General features: G+C 44.7%; 1 long non-coding RNA gene across 1 annotated transcript in view; it reads left to right on the top strand.

Annotated features, from left to right (window-relative positions):
• The first annotated feature begins 4,126 nt into the window (after nucleotides 1-4,126).
• The window catches only part of LOC137320548 (uncharacterized), a 35,278-nt gene continuing 22,203 nt past the window's right edge, over nucleotides 4,127-17,201 (top strand). Inside the window, exons 1-2 of the long non-coding RNA XR_010962582.1 lie at nucleotides 4,127-4,195; nucleotides 8,157-8,301. This is a non-coding gene — a long non-coding RNA (uncharacterized lncRNA). The remainder of the gene's footprint in view (nucleotides 4,196-8,156; nucleotides 8,302-17,201) is intronic.

Here is a 17,201-nt window from a genome sequence, read left to right as displayed (position 1 = left end):
TCTTTGACAAGGAATGCTCTTGATGAATATTCTTGTCAGGGTATCGATCCCAGAGTGGAAGTTTGGCAAAAAAAATAGCATCTATTAATGTCAGACTGGAAACTAAGGGGTTAAATTGGATAAGCCCTGAAAACGCAGTCCACGATTAACCCACACCCATTCGTTGCGCTGCAGGCAGGACATTAAATTGCTAAAAAACGCAAAATGCGATCCCAACTCGACACGTACGTGCCTGCCGCTATTTGTATGGTGTGGGTAGTGTGCCATGCGAGTGTCCCGTCTTGGCGAGGTGGGACACTTCATTAACATATTTAAATTAGTCTCCCACATTGAAATTGGGAGCCTAATTTAAATTTAACTGCTGTTGTGAGGATTTTCCAAGGTTCGGGAAACTCGGCAGCGAAAGGAGGCGGGAGCTGACAGCTCCAGAAAGTAAGTGCCTTTTATAGAACTCCTTGGGGGCCAGGAGGAGCAGGAGTGCTCCCACCCTTTGGTCTCCTTTCTGCCAATCTCGGCCTCTCTCTAGCCCTGCTGCGATCGCCGACCTCCCTCCCCAACCTCCAACCTGCAGCCTGCCCCATTGTTACGACTGACCACCCTCCCCCTCCTCCACCAAGCCCCGATCTGCAGCCCTTTTCCCACTTGCCGGGGACCGTTCCAAGGGTTCTTGGTTGAGGCCTCCTGCCGCTGGTTTTCCCATCTGGCAGCCGGCCAGCCTGTCAATTTGGCTGGCTGTCAGGCAGGAAACGGAAGAAAAAAATTATAATGAGGTTCTGCCGTTAAATTCAGCAGGACCTCCACGTCCCAGCATCCACCGGGTGTTCCCCGCTCTGCTGCACTTCCTGGCTCCCACCCCCCTCTTCGTAAATATCGGGGCCCTTGTTTCTGATTGAACTGGAAGTTTGAAATTGTCTCTGCATCGGCTTTCTTCTGAACCTTTTTATATGCTCTAGGCTTAGCTTTAATGACTGTGCATTAATTAGACGATGCTCACAACCCCTTGTGAATTAAAGCTCTAGAATATCTTTTTAAATTTTTTATTAGGAGGAGGCTTAAAAGCTTGGGGGCCTCAGCAGGTTCACTAGCAGAATAAAAAGACTTTTGTAGTCAGCACCACCGAGATGTGAAGTATACTCCCAAACTATGGATAAGAAATGAGGTGAATGTGGATCTCAGAGAACTGAAATGCACTAAGTATTGATTAGGAATAGAAAGAAAGCAAGAAAGCAAGGAAGACAGTGAAAGAAAGAAAGAACTAACTTACATTTATATTGCGTCTTTCATGACCTCAGGACGTCCCAAAACGCTTTACAGCCAATGAAGTACTTTTGAAGTGTAGTCACTGTTGTAATGTTGGGAAAAGCGGCAGCCAATTTACACACAGCAAAATCCCACAAACAGCAATGCAATAAATGACCAGATAATAGTGATTTGTGTTATTCTGATGAAATAGTAATTTGAGTTATTCTAATATAAAGTAAGTCCATTTTAATATACATAAATCTTCATATTTCTATAATTTGATGCTTCAATGCTAAATAAGTTGTTTAAGTGGATTCTATTTCATATAAAAAAGTGCTAGCCACCCCATCAATATTTTTTTGATTTATGTAACTGTTACAAATTCAGGTCTGCCTTAGATGCACTCTTGAGTTCAGTGGTGTGAGTCACTCCGATAAGTGGATCCCCTGCTCCTCATGAGCCGGATTTGACTCACACGGCCTCATATCCACTTATACTTTTGTGTAATGCAGGGGTGTAACAATATGACCCCATTGTGATCTGAACTGGATATTCATGTCTTTTGCATATGCCCCTCCAGTTTTTTCGAAGGTGAACTGAGACGAGGCAAATTGTTAAGCTGCTTTATTTTACAGCAAGTGAACATACAGAGCAATAGCTATGATGCGCCCAAAAATGGGTGTGCAGGGGGTGGTGTGGGCGCTCCATATGAAATTGGTGCTGGCTTCAATCAGTACAACTTTGCTTCATGCAATAATACAAAACAATGAACATGATACACCTCTTCACATCAATGGGCTGTCTTACTTGAATTGGAACAAAATAAGTCCTAACTATCTTCCTGTATTCTCCTTCTGAATTTGGCGGAAACTTACCCTTGCAGATTTATGTTTCAAAACCTGGCTGACCTCAGACTTTGCTGGACCTGACTGTCTGCATATGAGGAGGTCTTGTGCCAGATATCTCCTACCTCTACCACTCAGACAGCCTTCACTCACCCCCTTACCTCTCATATTCTTTATCAGCATCTGGGTGTCAGGGGAACTCAGTTATGCAAACTGAAACCTCGGCAAACACTAAAGCACCTTCTTTACACTAACTACTCTGCCATCTTACATTGCCTGCCACAAGGGCTACAGCTAGTCATCAAGGACACTTCATTTAAAGGGACAATGTATCTCCACATTTCATCATTATGGGATCCATGAGCTCACATGCCCGTAATATTGTCTTAACACCCTCCAATGCAAAAGATGGCCAGCATCAAAGAAATACTGCTAGAGTAGTAGGAGCAGCACAAATAAAGAGGAGGTGCTGCAAATTGTGGGCCAGCAGATAGGAGAACCTGTGGGAGAGGTCGAGGTTGAAGGCAAGAAGGCTGGCAAAAGCTGGGAAATGCTCATCATCTCAGCTTTATGTGCTTTCTCAAATCATTCCAGTGGCCTTACACTCAGCAACTATTTGTTCAAGGGGAACTGTCATTGTGTGTGCAGCTAAGCAAGCTGTTCGCCTAGAAATTCGATCATGCCCAAAAATGGGTATGCAGGGGGTGGTGCAGGTGCTCCTTGTGAAATTGGTGCTGCCAGCTCATTATCATGAGGCAGGCATGCAGAAAGTGCTACCCACCCTATTCATTGGCTGCATGCCTCTTTTGTGAGGGGGGGAAATCAGGCTTGACTGACGCCACTTAAAGGGAGCCCGAACATCTTAAAGCAGAGATGCACTCTGGCTGCAGACAGCGGGAAACACTTCTGAAGAAACAAAGGGCTGCAAGACTTGCAGATCAGGCCCCCGGGTTCTCCAATGCCACATTTAAGGCCCTGGTCCAGGCCATGGATGGGAGGAATAGATCCTGTTCCTCCGGGGAGATTGAATGTTGGTCCTTTCTGATCTGTTTGCTTCAGTACCAAACCATATGGTGGATTTTCCATGTGATCCATTAACAGAGCTCCAAAGTCCAGTGCTCTGATTGTTTGGGCAGGATGCAATCTCAACTGAAGACAAGTAGGTGTATTGGAGGATACAAAATATTCAAACAAGTGAAGGTTGCCAACCAGTCATTGCTTAAATTCAGGACCAAAGAAGAGTTCTTTGCTAATCGAGTTTCTTGATAGAGATAAAGAAAATCGCCAAGTTTCAGAATTTGTCGATAATTTCAGAATTGCATTGCTGTTTCCCAACCAACAAGAAATTTCTGAAATTTATTATGATATTTTCAAATTTAATGGTACATTTCTGAAATTTAAGAAAAAAATTTAGAAAGTTATAAATATATTTCTAATTGCACATAGCAGAAAGGTAATTGAATAGTTGTCTTGGACTCTGCTTGTACTGCACCAGACAATTGAGTAAAGGAGTCAAATTAAAGGACTCGAACTGTGGGCTCGTCCTTCAAATCGACCTGCCTGCTCTCAGTTCCATGTTATAGTACAGGCAGTAATCCATTATTAGTTAAATATTTTATATGCATGTTATTTTGTCCTTTGATTTAAAGGGTCAGACGTGTGTGGTGAGCTCAGGGTGGGGAAAAGAATAATTGGTCTAGTAAAAGAGAGGCATAAACGCTTACTTCACAAAGAAATAGTCACAGGCGGAGTCCCGGAGCTGCCCATCATTTAAATCCCAAGTGACATTTATATAGTTTTTTGCCATTTCTCATCCTAACAGGCAGAAGCAGTGCTCAGTAAAAGCTGTACGTTCCACCTGGGCAGGAATTAATGGAGGGAGAGAAATGACATTGGCCATCTCACCCAGCTGCAAGTAGGCTGTACCTTCAGTCTGTCAATCAGAGTTCTCCATTGGTCGTACTGATGGAGAAGTTTTGTGGCCTGTGTAGTAACCCCGCCTCCCGCTCCCCTCCCCCCCACCCTCACATGTCTATCAACGGATAACTTGTGGTGGGGAGAAGTCGATTGAAGGAAAAATGGAGAAAAAAACCAAAAATCTTTCCTGTGTAAGTTTTGTGAAAAGATTCAGCATGTGTGATTTTTAAGCTACATGCATTTATTGCTATGTATGTTTGAAAAATTGTTTTTGGCTTTCAGATTCTGAGTATTATAAATCAAATTAAGAGAAATATACAATCCAAACAATAGGGTCGGTTTTCGTTTGCAGCGGTGGGTATGGTGACCGCTATTCTAGGGTTGCCAACTCTGGTTGAATGTATTTCTGGAGGTTTCATCACATGACCTCCCGCTTCCAACCGCCCCATCCAGTCAAACAGAGTTTCTTTTGCATTACCAATATTTTTATAACTAATAGATGAATAGGTTCCAAATAAAATGAATAAAACACACATTTGTTTTAATACTCCTATGATTTCTCCCAGATTGCTCGAAGCAGTGTCCAGGAGATTAATCTTTAATTCCTGGAGATTCCAGGTCTATCCTGGAGGGTTGGCAATCTTATGCTATTCCCGTATTATGACATCAGCGGGAGGCCCGATCTATTTTGGTGGTCGTTGCTCATTTAAATGTGATTGGCAAGCTGCCAGCACTAATCGCGCTGCTTATAGGCAGCCCACTATTTGGGAGGGTGGAAAATCTGGCTGCTGTGGACCTTGCAGCAGCATTTTAAAAGTGGGTGAGGGCCAAAAGGAGCACAGGGTTAACAGAGCAGCAGAGTGAAGTGGCAGGGAGATGTAAAGAGCACATCTAGCAGCAAGGAGTTGAACTTATGGGAGCCTTTTAGGCTTAAAAGTCCCAAAAATGAAGAAAAAGTCACTGCCAGACATTCTTCAAGCTTTACTTGACTACAACTTATGAGCACTACAAATGCCTCAGACCTGTACTGACCATAGTTTGTGGGCGGGTCGAGGAAACGGCAGTGGCAGCGCTGATTGACACTTAGGTCCTAACGTCATAGAACCCTCGTTTTAATATATTAATTAGGCCTTTGCTGGTTTCAAGTGGGATTGCTGGTTGCCTAAATCGAGGTTCATCCGAAAATTGCAACTGGCAGGCAAGGTGGCATTTAAAAAAAAAAAAATATTTTGTCTGCCTGCCGTCCTGTTCAGGCCAAAAAATAGAGCAATAGACAGACAGAAATCGGCTCCAACGTTTCTGAATTCAGTCTTCTTAAAATAATATACAAATATTGAATATATTTTTTATTGGGCTTAGCACTTAACTATTGAGGTGAGAAGTGACAGAGAATGTATAGTAATGGTCTCAGCAATTGAGGCCATTTCTGGAGGCACAGTGGTTTATATTGCAGGCTGAAAACTGCAATCAGTATTTCTTAATTTAGTTTCGAAAAATACACAATAGACTGATTCTTTAACTCAGTGCAGCAATTTTTTTTAGAGACTGATGATTCAGATTCAAAGGACTTGATATTAGCAAGGCAGCGGGTTCTCAGCGGGGGTTCGACTGGGCGCGTGAGAAACGCGCCCGTTGAAATCAGTGTGCTCCGCACGCAATTACAGGATAATTGGAGCCACTTACCTGTGCTTCTGGGTTTCCCGCTGGTTAGCTGCGCGGCGGGCGGACTGCGCGTGCGCAGTAAGGTCTGTCAGCTGGAGGAGCTCTATTTAAAGGGGCAGTCCTCCACTGACTGATGCTGCAGAAAATAGGAAAAATTACAGCATGGTTCAGCCCAGGGGGAAGGCTGCTCCCAGGTTTAATGATGTCTCACTCCAGGTATCATTGGATAGGATGATGAGGAGGGGGAGGACAGAGATCTTCCCCCCGGCAGGCGGGAGGAAGCGGCCTGCCTCTGCCACCAAGAAGGCCTGGCTCAAGGTGGCAGAGGAGGTCACCTGCACCACCAACATATCGCGCACCTGCATACAGTGTAGGAGGCGCTTCAATCACCTAAGTAGGTTAGCCGAAGTGAGTACACTTACTCATTCCCCTACACTCCATCTGCCACATCATCGCCCCCACCCCACATCTCCTTCTGCACTGCCAACACTAATTCTATCACATCACCCCTCACACCCACTCAAAGCTCATCCTTATCTTACCTGCACTTACTCACCTCGCCAGCACTCATCCCACCACTACCACTCAACCCAATCCACATACAATCTCATGGCTGTATTTCATACTCACCCTCTGATGCATCTTTTTCACGGTCAGCCTCACTCAACCTGCCACTACCTGTGCTGCAGCCACAGGGCATGCATCACATGTGTGCAGTAGGAAGCGTAAGGCAAACGTGTCATGAGCATGATGGGTGTTTGAGGGTTTGTCATGATGTTTACCTATATTTAATTTCTGATCAACTCACATAACATATTATATTGCCATCACTACTGCCACGTCTTTGCGAATCTTGTCTGGTTTGTGCAATAATGCCCTTTCCTGAGGATCACTATGAAATCCCACAACTCATGCCACCTATTGTGTTACTGCAGAGTGGGTGTAGATGTATTTGCAGGGTTCTTTTGTGCAGACGACTGAGAGACGTTGGCGATATCCCCGGTGACACCCTGGAAGGATGCGGAGGAGAAGTTGTTGATGGCAGTGATGACTTTGATAGTGCTCGGGCCAGCTGGGAGCAGCTCAGCATGAAGGAGGCTGCAGATGTCCATGACTACATGTCCACGGAAGCTGAGCCTCTGTCTGTAGACCCTGTGGCGAGGGTAGTGCCCTCTGCGACGCATCTCTCTCTGCGGTTGCCCTCCCTCCTGCTGTGCAGGTGGATGTGTCACAGCACTGTGTTGTGGAGCTCCGCGTGTCAGAGGTGGACGGTGTGGCCGGCGAGGCTGATGAAGCTGTTCGCCCTCCGAGGAGGTCGTGATTGCAGCTACGCCGGCCCCCATCTGGAAGATGTACATTTGAGGGGGTCCGCAAGGTAGGTAAATGTGTCTGGACACCGGGGTAAGTGTGCAAGTTTATGCATTTTATTGTTAGGAGGAGGGTGGTGGAGGCCAAACTTTGTCCAAAGTGACAGAATGGCCTCCTGCAATGAGTGAGGGTCTCCCACCCCCACCTGTCAAATGGACCTTTGCAGCTGCCACAGGCTGGTGGCTGCAACACATCCATTTCAACTGGGTGTGTTTCCCCCAGTACGGGAAACAGTCCCAGTTAATTGCAAAATCTGATCCTTCCTAAAATATCAGGTCAATCAGGTCTGTAAATAACCTGAAGTACCTGTTCAAGTACTTTCAGTGGCACCCCGCTGGCTTTAATTGCCGGCGGGAGTCCCACATGCGGGGGCTGCGCGCGCGCTTGTCAGCGCGTCACTGGGGCACCCGGAAGTGGGCAGGTTGGAGCTGGGCTCCGGACCCGCCCCGGGAATCCCGGATTTTCGCAGCCCCCTCGCCACGAACGCACCTGATCGCGAGTGCGAAAATAGAGCCCAATGTCTCATGCTAAAATGCCTCAGGAACCTTCCCTGTGCTTTATGAAGTCAGTGAGCAATTGCATATGTCACTTACTGAAGACTATTGCCTGCTGGGGACTATCAGCAGATACTTAGTGAAAGCTATCTTCTTACACTTGATGAATCTTTAGCTAATCATGATTACTAGCATGAGAATTTCTGCATATGAGATATTTCATTTTTATTTTGCATTCCTCATTCGGCATTTAAATGATTAATTCTTTCTGTTTTATGTCAATTTGGTGTTCATCAAAGTCAAGGATGTTAGTGTGGAAGAATAGAACAATTTTCCAATTTTCGACATCGAGCATTAAATTAGATATAATAGAGGTCCTTTTAGTAAACTCTAATCTTGGAAGAGAGCTCCTTACTGCAACATTTTTTTCCATTTCCCATACAATTCATCATTGTGACCCCTGTGAGTAAGATTTCTAATTTAATATTGACTTATGGGCAGTTTTATACTATGGACACATAGACCCAGATTTTGCTGGAGTGGGGCATCTTGTATATCAAGAGCACGGCGTGCCTTTTTATTTAGATTTGTTCCTGCACATTTAAGTTTTAAAATTTTTTGCCCACAGAGTTGCTGGAAGCGTGAGCGAGGGCAACGGGACGTCTGGGACCTTGGTATCTCCTGAACCAATGAGATTAAAGGATTGAGAAATAAACAGAGGAAGGACTAAGAAGGAGGGTGAATTGGAGTGGGCGAATTCAATGTCAAATCAGGTACAGAAAGATAAATATAGAGGGGAAAAAAAGGTTGGATTAAGAGAGAGAGAAAAAAGAGACAGAAAGGAAAAGTAAGAAAAAAATGTAAAAATTTAAAATTTGATATTTTTAAAATCTCCAACAACAATTAACAACCCGAAGGAATGAGACTCCACACTTTTAATTGTTCACTTTCTGGTCAAGAGCGGGTGATTGGCAGTCATTAACAATTATCACAGTGTTAAAAGGGCACTTACGCTGTTAATTACTAAATTTTCTGTAGCACGTTTAATGAACAATTAATGTACAAATGCAGCAACTTCATGAAAATCACAGGGAGGTTAAGAGCAAGTTGCTATTTTTGCAAAGCTAACAGTGGAGTGGTGCAAAATCAGCCAGCAACTTGTGGCGATTCGCAATTCACAGGGAATCCCTTCCTCGTCACAAGTTGCCTGCCAATTTGCACTTTAATAACGACCTACACGGCTCATGCACTGTTATTTTTTCAGAAAATTCTGAGCCACACTTTCTAGAATGTGGTTGAGAGTGCCCAAACTTAAACCTTTGCAGCCTGAAAGCTTTAATCTGGTCTATTCTGGAGTTGAAACCAAAGTCCTGATGTTAATCTATTGATCTGCCCAATCCTCTCAGTTCAACATTTTTATTAAACAAACTGAAAAATACAATCATCCCTTTTTTGTACATTGTTGCCAATGTTACAATGGGCATTTCAGCATTTTAATTAAAATGTGACTGGAGTGCACTATATATAAAATGTAAAAACATTTCTCATTTACTATCCGTTTGTAAGAAATGTCTAAATTAGTGTGAAGTACAAAGTGAGCTGTCTGTCCTCACAGGGAGCAATCAAATCCTCCAGATACAAGCAAATGAAAGCAACTTCAGGCTATACCATACAATAAAACATCTAATTTCAGAGTTTTACAAGTATGTATCTTTGTAGCAAACTAGAGGAGATAAAAGCAAAACCTCGTAGGAGATCAGTCAAATACCACCGTACATTAACACACCACAGATGCTGTAAAGTCTCATTTTGTTTGTAATAATTAGATATAACTAACATGGAAATGAGAAGTTATACAACATATATAGATCATCCCACCATTGATTTATGGCTGGCAATACTCACCATTCCTACAACAATGAGACAAAAATATAGCTAAAATATTGTTTCACCTCAGGTACCAAGCTGTCATCTTATTTTTAAATTGAAGCTCATTCAAATGCAAAATGCACTGTGGGAAAAGATATATCACAGGTAATAATGTTTAGTGATTCAGCTTGAATCTGAAGCACTTATGTGTTGTGCACCTTAACTCTGCTCAATAGTTTATTCTAATCTTTCCATAAAGTAACTGTTTATTAAATTCCACTGTTCTCGATTCACTGCAAAATTGCACTGAGAAAACTTGAGGATGGTAAAAAGAAATGGAATTTTCAAACAGGCAAGTGATTAAACACTAATTTGTTCCCCTGATACCAGTGAACCCATAGTTAGAATTGCTGACACTGATATAACTTATTAGCATTAACGGCACATTTAGACTGTAGGTGAACTGGATTGAAATTTGAATGAGCTATATCTCCCACCATGTTCGTGTATTTATCCAATGAGCTCCTCGCATTTTCTACCCACAAACTCTGGCACTGGAAAAACAAATTCAATTTAAAAATGGAAATTAATATCCACCCAATAATAGATTTGTTACATATCCTCTTCTGAAAGGTATTCTAAATTATATTTATATGTATTGCTGGGATCATAGTAATCATCAGGGTAAAATGGGAATGTATCACTATTGAGAATACTTCCAAACATAGATAGATTTGTTATCTCTGTATTAATTAATTACCATCTCCTTCTATTCCAGTCATACTGACAACACAGAGCCAAATACACTTCAGAAATTGAGCGTCTGTAGTATAGAATAACAACTATTCTGGCTCAACACTTGATATAATCGTTACCTTTGAGTCACTGTACAAGTTAATTATCAGATTAAATTAATTATAGAGTAATTTAAATTAATATCAAGATTTGCCTGCAGCAAGCACCTACACACTACCTAATACGGGAATTTAAAAAGTATGAAAAGAGAATTACCCTCTTGGTGCATCATGCATGAAGAAGGGTCACTCATGGGTTGATTTTAACCTTCGGTGGGGCTGAAAACGGGCGGTAGCAGATTTGGTTATTTGGTAGCAGTTATACACCTTTCTATGACTTCAATGGTATGGAAAATTGAGCAGGGTGTATAATGGGCAACCGATCCACTACTGTCCGTTTTACGCCACCGTCGAAAGTTAAAACCTACCATGTGGATCAGAGAGGGGGAGGGGGGTGGGGAGGTGTGGTGAGTGCTTGTGGAACTGTATCCCTGCAACAGTCAGCAGCTCCAGGAGAGGAGGAAAAAGCAAAAACTGTATCGTTCAACCGTGACCAGATGCTTTCCACAGATGACCTTTTCATGATCTCAGCAGCGTGGATTCAGTATTCTGTAGACTATTTAATCGCCCATGTCTATATATATCTATATATATTTATATCTATATATGGATAAATTTTATGATTTACCATTAAAAACTAATGGATGGTAAATCACTTGGGCTGTGAACTGGGGGTGTTGACTTCCTGAAGTACTGATATGTGCTCTCGTTGCATAAAGCTCTCAGGACACTAAATCATGCAATTAATCCCATCTTTCTGTCCTTTAATCGTGTCTTTAACTAGCTGTATATCCAGTTCCATTTTAAAGGGCTTAAATGACACATTAGAAACCTGTTTTGATGGAAGTCTGTTTCACTCATCAACTATTCTCTGAGGGCCACTCTAAATTTTGGTCTTGCCTGAGCTTTGTACTTACACTCTAATTAACTCATAGTATACTTAATTTAACCATATTCTGCTATTTTATTAGAGGCATTAACCAAATATTATAAAAGGGTTAACGCCCCTGTTAAAATAGTGGAAAAGTAATTTCATGTGAATTGTTAAGTGTTTATAGGGTATCATCGAACAGCATAATTTCCAGACTATATGGGGCCGATTTTAAAATGGAATTGCAATTAAAGCCAGCGGGACGATAGCTAAACCCCTTATTGACATCGTTGATTTTGTTTAAGTCATTAATTTTGTGGAGATTGAGGCAGGGGTGCGATTTTAATTCAACCTCAGCGTGTTTCCCGTGCTGTGGGAAACACTCCATGTTCAAGGAGACGTGTTTCAGGCAGCAGCCAGTTGGCCACTTAAATACCTGTTTGACAGATGGGGATAAAAGGTAAATTATTGCAGCAGGGCACTCAGGTGTCTCAGACAAACTTTTGGCTGGGAGATCTTTGTGTTTAGACAGAAAATTCTTGGTTTACACTCAGAATTCTTCTGTTTACGCACATTTGCCAATTTTTTGGGCTCCCTCAAACTGACACCATCAAGATGGGGGGGGTGGGGGGGGGCGCCATTGCTGCATTCATCACTACATCTGAGGATGAGCAAAACCGACGCGGACTCTCCGCAGCTGCCCCTGACACCAGTGTCTGCTCGTGCTCACTTGTATGTGGTGACTCACCAGGTGCCAACTCAACTAACTGACTATAAGGACCCACCGAGGTGTGAGTATCTGTGCAGGTGGATGGCTCACTAAGATGTGACAGTGCACCTTCAGAGGCCTGGAGCTCCTCTGAGGAATCGTCTTGTGCCGTCACTGAGGTCGTTGAATGGCCTGTAAGAGAACAGAAGGCAATATTAAGCATCATCACAGATGTGTCATGTTGCGATGAACATACTGAGGTGTTCAACATGCCAATCATTGTTAACATCAATTCATATTGTGTGTGATGAATGTTAAAGTTGTGTCACCAGACTTTTTTGGGCTGCCTGTCTCGGCGTCCCCGACAGACAGGCACTCGAGGGCGCAGCTGATCTGCAGGGCCTCCTCCTCCGTGTCTTGAGGGCCGGTATTTGTTGTGGCCGCCCTCCAGTTCTCGCCCTCTCGCGTGCTTTTTGAGTTCTCTTCTCCTAGAAGGGGAGAAAGTACAGACGTGTGAGTGAGTGATGGTGAAGTGGCCAACTGATGAATGCATTGCTTTGGGTGAGGCTGACCGTGAAAGAGGTGCATCAGAGGGTGAGTATCAGACAGAGCCATCACATTGGATGAGGATTGGGGTGAGTGGTAGCGGTGGGGTGACTAATGGGGAGGTGAGGAAGTGCTGAGGAAGTGAAGGTAAGTTGAAGATGAGCCTTAAGTGGGTGTGAGGAATGACGTCATGGAGTAGTTTTGACAGTGTAGAATGAGTTGGGGGGGGGGGGGGGGCGGTGCTGTGGAACATGGAATGTAGGAGAATCAGTAAATGTACTCACTTTTACTGACCCAGTTAGGTCATTGAAACGCTTCCTGCACTGGACCGAGGTGCGGGAGATGTTGCTGCTGCTGGTGACCTCCTCTGTCACCTCGAGCCGGGCCTTCTTGGTGGCAGAGGCAGGGCACTTCCTCCCGTCCACGGGGTAAAAGACTTCCCTCCTCCTCCTCACCCCGGCCAGTAGCTGCTGCAGTGAAGCATCATTAAACCTTGGAGCAGCCTTGCCCCTGTGCTGCTTCATTGTGTTTTTTGGTGTTTGCTGCAGCAAAAGCCTTTGGAGCAATGGCCCTTTAAATAGAGCCACTCCAGCTGACAGCCTGTCATGCGGGTGCGCAGTCCGCCCACTGCGCAGCTTTCGGACGGCAAACCCGGAAGCCACGTTAAGGACCACCAATTAACCTGCGATTGCGGGGGAAATGGTAAGATTTTATTAGTCGGGTCACCAGCGGGCCCATTGACCCCCGCCACCCCCCCGACCGATGCCATCCCGCCGCCCTTTCAAAATTGAGCCCCTATATGTTTGTCTTATGCAGAACTGGGAATGGGAATAGGGAATTCCACCTACACCTCTTTAATGTTTTTCTTTGCTTTCTGACTCAAATTGGAACAGCTTTCAACCTTTCTTTCAAAGGGCCTTTTCATATGGCTTTAAAGTCAAAGAGCTGTCAGTTGTATCTCTGGTTTTTAACTAACCTGTCTGTTCGCATTCTCTCTGGTGTAACTATAAATAAACAGACCTTTCACTTCTCTGCCTTCATTGACCTTTGAAAGTCAGGGCCTTGAAAGTCTCTTCAGGAAATCTGGACACACTACCAAATTTACTACACAACAATCAGTTGAATTAAGCACATTTCTGGAAATAACTATGTGGTCTCTTTGGGCGCTAAATTGGGCAGTGTAGCGCCCATTGTTTTGTCACTACACGGCCTCTCTGCCATCCAAGATGGCACGTACGCACGTTTCCTGCGTGACGTGTGCCAGACGCCATCTTGGTATAGGAGTTTGCGCAGGTGCAGATAACGAACGCTGGAATCATGTAAAGGAGGGAGAAAATGGCTTCAATCAGTGTGCAACACTGATTTAAAGTGATAGACACCATTTTGGGACTTAACGCTCAACTCAACGCACAGTCTTAAGCCCGATCATCTGAACGTGTCTTAGAGTGCCTGGAGGACCCCCCACCAGTGCTATTTAAAGGGACCATGCAGGATTTACAGGTTAGTGGCTGGATTATTGCCTCTGGCTGCCGAGACATTTGTAACTGTTTTTGGAGGTCTCCTATACTTCAATACTGTTCACCTGAGGAAGGAGGAAGCCTCCGAAAGCTTGTGGAATTTAAAATAAATTTGTTGGACTATAACTTGGTGTTGTAAAATTGTTTACAATTGTCAACCCCAGTCCATCACCGGCATCTCCACATCATCAATACTAGGACGCAGGGACATAGCCTAACATCTAGAGCCAGGACGTGCAGGAGTGAAGTTAGGAAATGCTTCTACACGCAAAGGATGGGAGACGTTTGGAACGGTCTTCTACAGGCGGCAGTTGATGCTAGCTCACTTGTGAAAGTTAATTCTGAGATTGATAGATTTCTGTGAACCAAAAGTATTAAGGGATATGGGGCTAAGACGGGTATATGGAGTTAGGTCACAGGTCCACCATGATCTCATTGAATGGTGGAACAGGCTTGAGGAGCTAAATGCCACTGCCACTTGCTGCCTCTTGATATGCACCACCTTCTCCTGCAAGAAAGCGAGACATGTGCCTGGGTGATGTGCCTGTCATGGTTGAATAGCTGCCAGTGTGTGTGGCCTGTGAGTTGTGGGTGGGTGGCTTGAAACAGTGGTAATGTGTAAGCATGAGAGGAAGCATTTGATTGGAAGAGTTCAGTACTGATAGAAAGAGTTTATTGGTATGTGGGTGATGGGGGGTGTAGTGCAAGGAGCAGTTGGTAGGAGATGCCACTTGATAGTTGACCTCACTCACCTTGACCACTCGTGTCAAAGCACTGAACTTCTTCCTGCACTGCATCCATGTTCATGATGCTATGCGCCTGGCATTGACTTCGGCCCCCACTGCCTCCCACTGTCTTTTGAATATATGTCTGGAAGGCCTCTTGCCCCCAACCCCCCCCCCCCCGCCCCGGCAGATATAGGATGTCCCTCCTTCTGTCCTCCTCTTGCACCCAAGGTGCATCAACAGAGAACCTTGGTGCATGCATCCTCTCAAGCCTAGTCCCAACTCAGATCAGCAGATTGGTGAGGTCTGGTGTGCAGATTGGAGGATGTGGGATTTAGTAGTGCGCAACCTTTATTCAATGTTTTAACATAACTCATCAGTGTGTAAACATAGGGATGGGATCTGCATCTGTGTTTTACATGTACAATGTCTGATCTCCATTCAGATTCCATGTAGACAATAGACTGTTATTTTCAGCAAATAACAGGTACCAGCTACCTTTAAGAGATTTCTCAGAAACATCCTCACTTTAAGAGGTTGAGCTCCCTCTGGTGGTGGAAAGTGCGAATTGCATTGATTCCATGTGCAAGGCCTGGAAAGGAACGCTGATTGCAGGTAAGTGCTCCCCTGGGTCCGAACTTGTGTCCTGTCTGCGCAGGGTCCGTCGGGCGGGGGGTGGTAGCGCATCAAACACCACCCAAAACGGACCCTTATCGAATTTTTCCCCCATTATGTTCCAGGGTGACCAGATCATTGTCAGTGTTTAGAATTTTGTTGAAACACTACGAAATAGGTGATTTTATTAATTTTCTGTGACTGTATGCAAAAATAATAAGAAAAACTTTTTAAAAAGTGTTATGTTAATAGTTTACTGGTTTTGTTTACCTCCAGAAATTGCTGGTTGGGTAACCCTTTTGGGGACTACACAGACATTTTAAGAATATTCTTAAAGTATCAAAGACTTGATCTTTCTATTCCAGAGAATGAGCCTGAGGAGATTTTTAATGCCTCCCACCTAGCGGGAATGGAGTGGCTGCTCTATTAAAATAGCTGCGTAAAGACTTACTGGCTCATTCCTGTTCTATTCCCACCTGCCACCGTCTTAACTGCACCTTTTCTTTTAGGTGGCAGAGGTGCCCGCCTGAGTCAGGTGAGAGTCTTATTAATACATGCAAATCCGAGTCCTATGATGTTATGAGGAACCCTATGGCCTACTGAGTGCGGTACATACCACACTGGGGCTGTGCTCAGTAAATCTGGTGGGTAAGAAGAGGAGGCCCTCTAAAATAAATCAAAAATTTTCCTTAGCGGGGCCAAGAGGACAGGATTCCAGGCATTGCAAGGAGAGTCTGGGCCTTTGCTGCCCCGGGCTCCCCCCTTACCATTCGCGAAAAGGTCCCGATTCCCCCATACCCATGGCTTGCCTTATTGCCGGTGGGCATTCCAACTGGGAACGGGTTTCGGGCAGGCAGGCCAAGCGTTAAACCCATCCAATGTCATCAGTTTGAGGCCAGCGCTATATTAACTCCGGGGCCTAATTTGCATCCCATTGATCAGATGTCCACCCAAAACAACTGGAAAGAGGCACGTGGCCAGCTTTGGGCAGATCAAAATCGCAGGGCCTGGAGTCACCCATCAGCACCAAGGTAAATCGTAGGGTGGGTGGGGTATTTAGGCTGTTCTGTGGGTTGGAAGCGGGGAGTCCATGGCAGCAGAGGCCCAAACTTCCCATGTGGAGCCCGAGCTGCACTCCTGCTCCTCCTGGCCCCACTAAGCAAAGATTTTGACTTAGAGGGCCACTCCTCTTCCCCACCTGCTCAGTAAGCCGTTAAAATGCAATCACGGCCAAATAACATGGCGCCGATTTGCGTGTATTAATGACGCTCCGGCCTGAGTCAAGCAGGTACCTCGGCCGCCTAAACAATGGTGATAGGCGGGAATTGAGTGGGAATGGGTCTGTAAGTGTTTACAGAGATATATGAACTGCGTGCCCGCCCCATTCCCGCTGGGCAGGGTGGGTTAAAATTCCCCCCGAAGTATACTTGTGTACTTTTAGATTTTACACACAAGTGCAGGTAAGTTTGAAGTAATTGCATTCTGATTGAATTTGACCTCTGGATTAATGCACAGCCATTACTGCTGCTCAATAGGGCCCATGATTAATAAATATACTGGCCCCGATATTCTGATCTGGAACAAGATGGAATCCTGATGGATCTCCGGATACTGGGCCAGAAAACAGGGCAGAAATTGGTTTTGCTGGGATTCCATCCCATTTTTTACACCCTGCCATTTTCTGGTGGGGGTGGGAGGTGTGGGCAGATCTTCCGCCTGCACCCTCCATATTAAAGAGGAGGGGGCCCAACGGAGTTGCTGGGTTACCCCAGGAATTCCGCACAGTATGCCCTTATAAGGCCTCAGCCGGACTCTTGTCAGCTAAGAGCTGGCATAAGTTCCACTGAGGCCTTTTGAAAGGCTCCAGAAGCTCTGCAGTATGTGGATCCTTTAGATGAAGAATTTTTTTTGCTGTTTTCTCTGGCCGAGGGAGAGTATCAGGATGATTTATGTCACAGCGGCTGTGG

This window comes from Heptranchias perlo, chromosome 4 (genome assembly GCF_035084215.1).
Source record: "Heptranchias perlo isolate sHepPer1 chromosome 4, sHepPer1.hap1, whole genome shotgun sequence".
NCBI lineage: Eukaryota > Metazoa > Chordata > Chondrichthyes > Hexanchiformes > Hexanchidae > Heptranchias > Heptranchias perlo.
The sequence above is the reverse complement of the archived record's forward strand: the minus strand, read 5'-3'. Positions and strand labels throughout refer to the sequence as shown.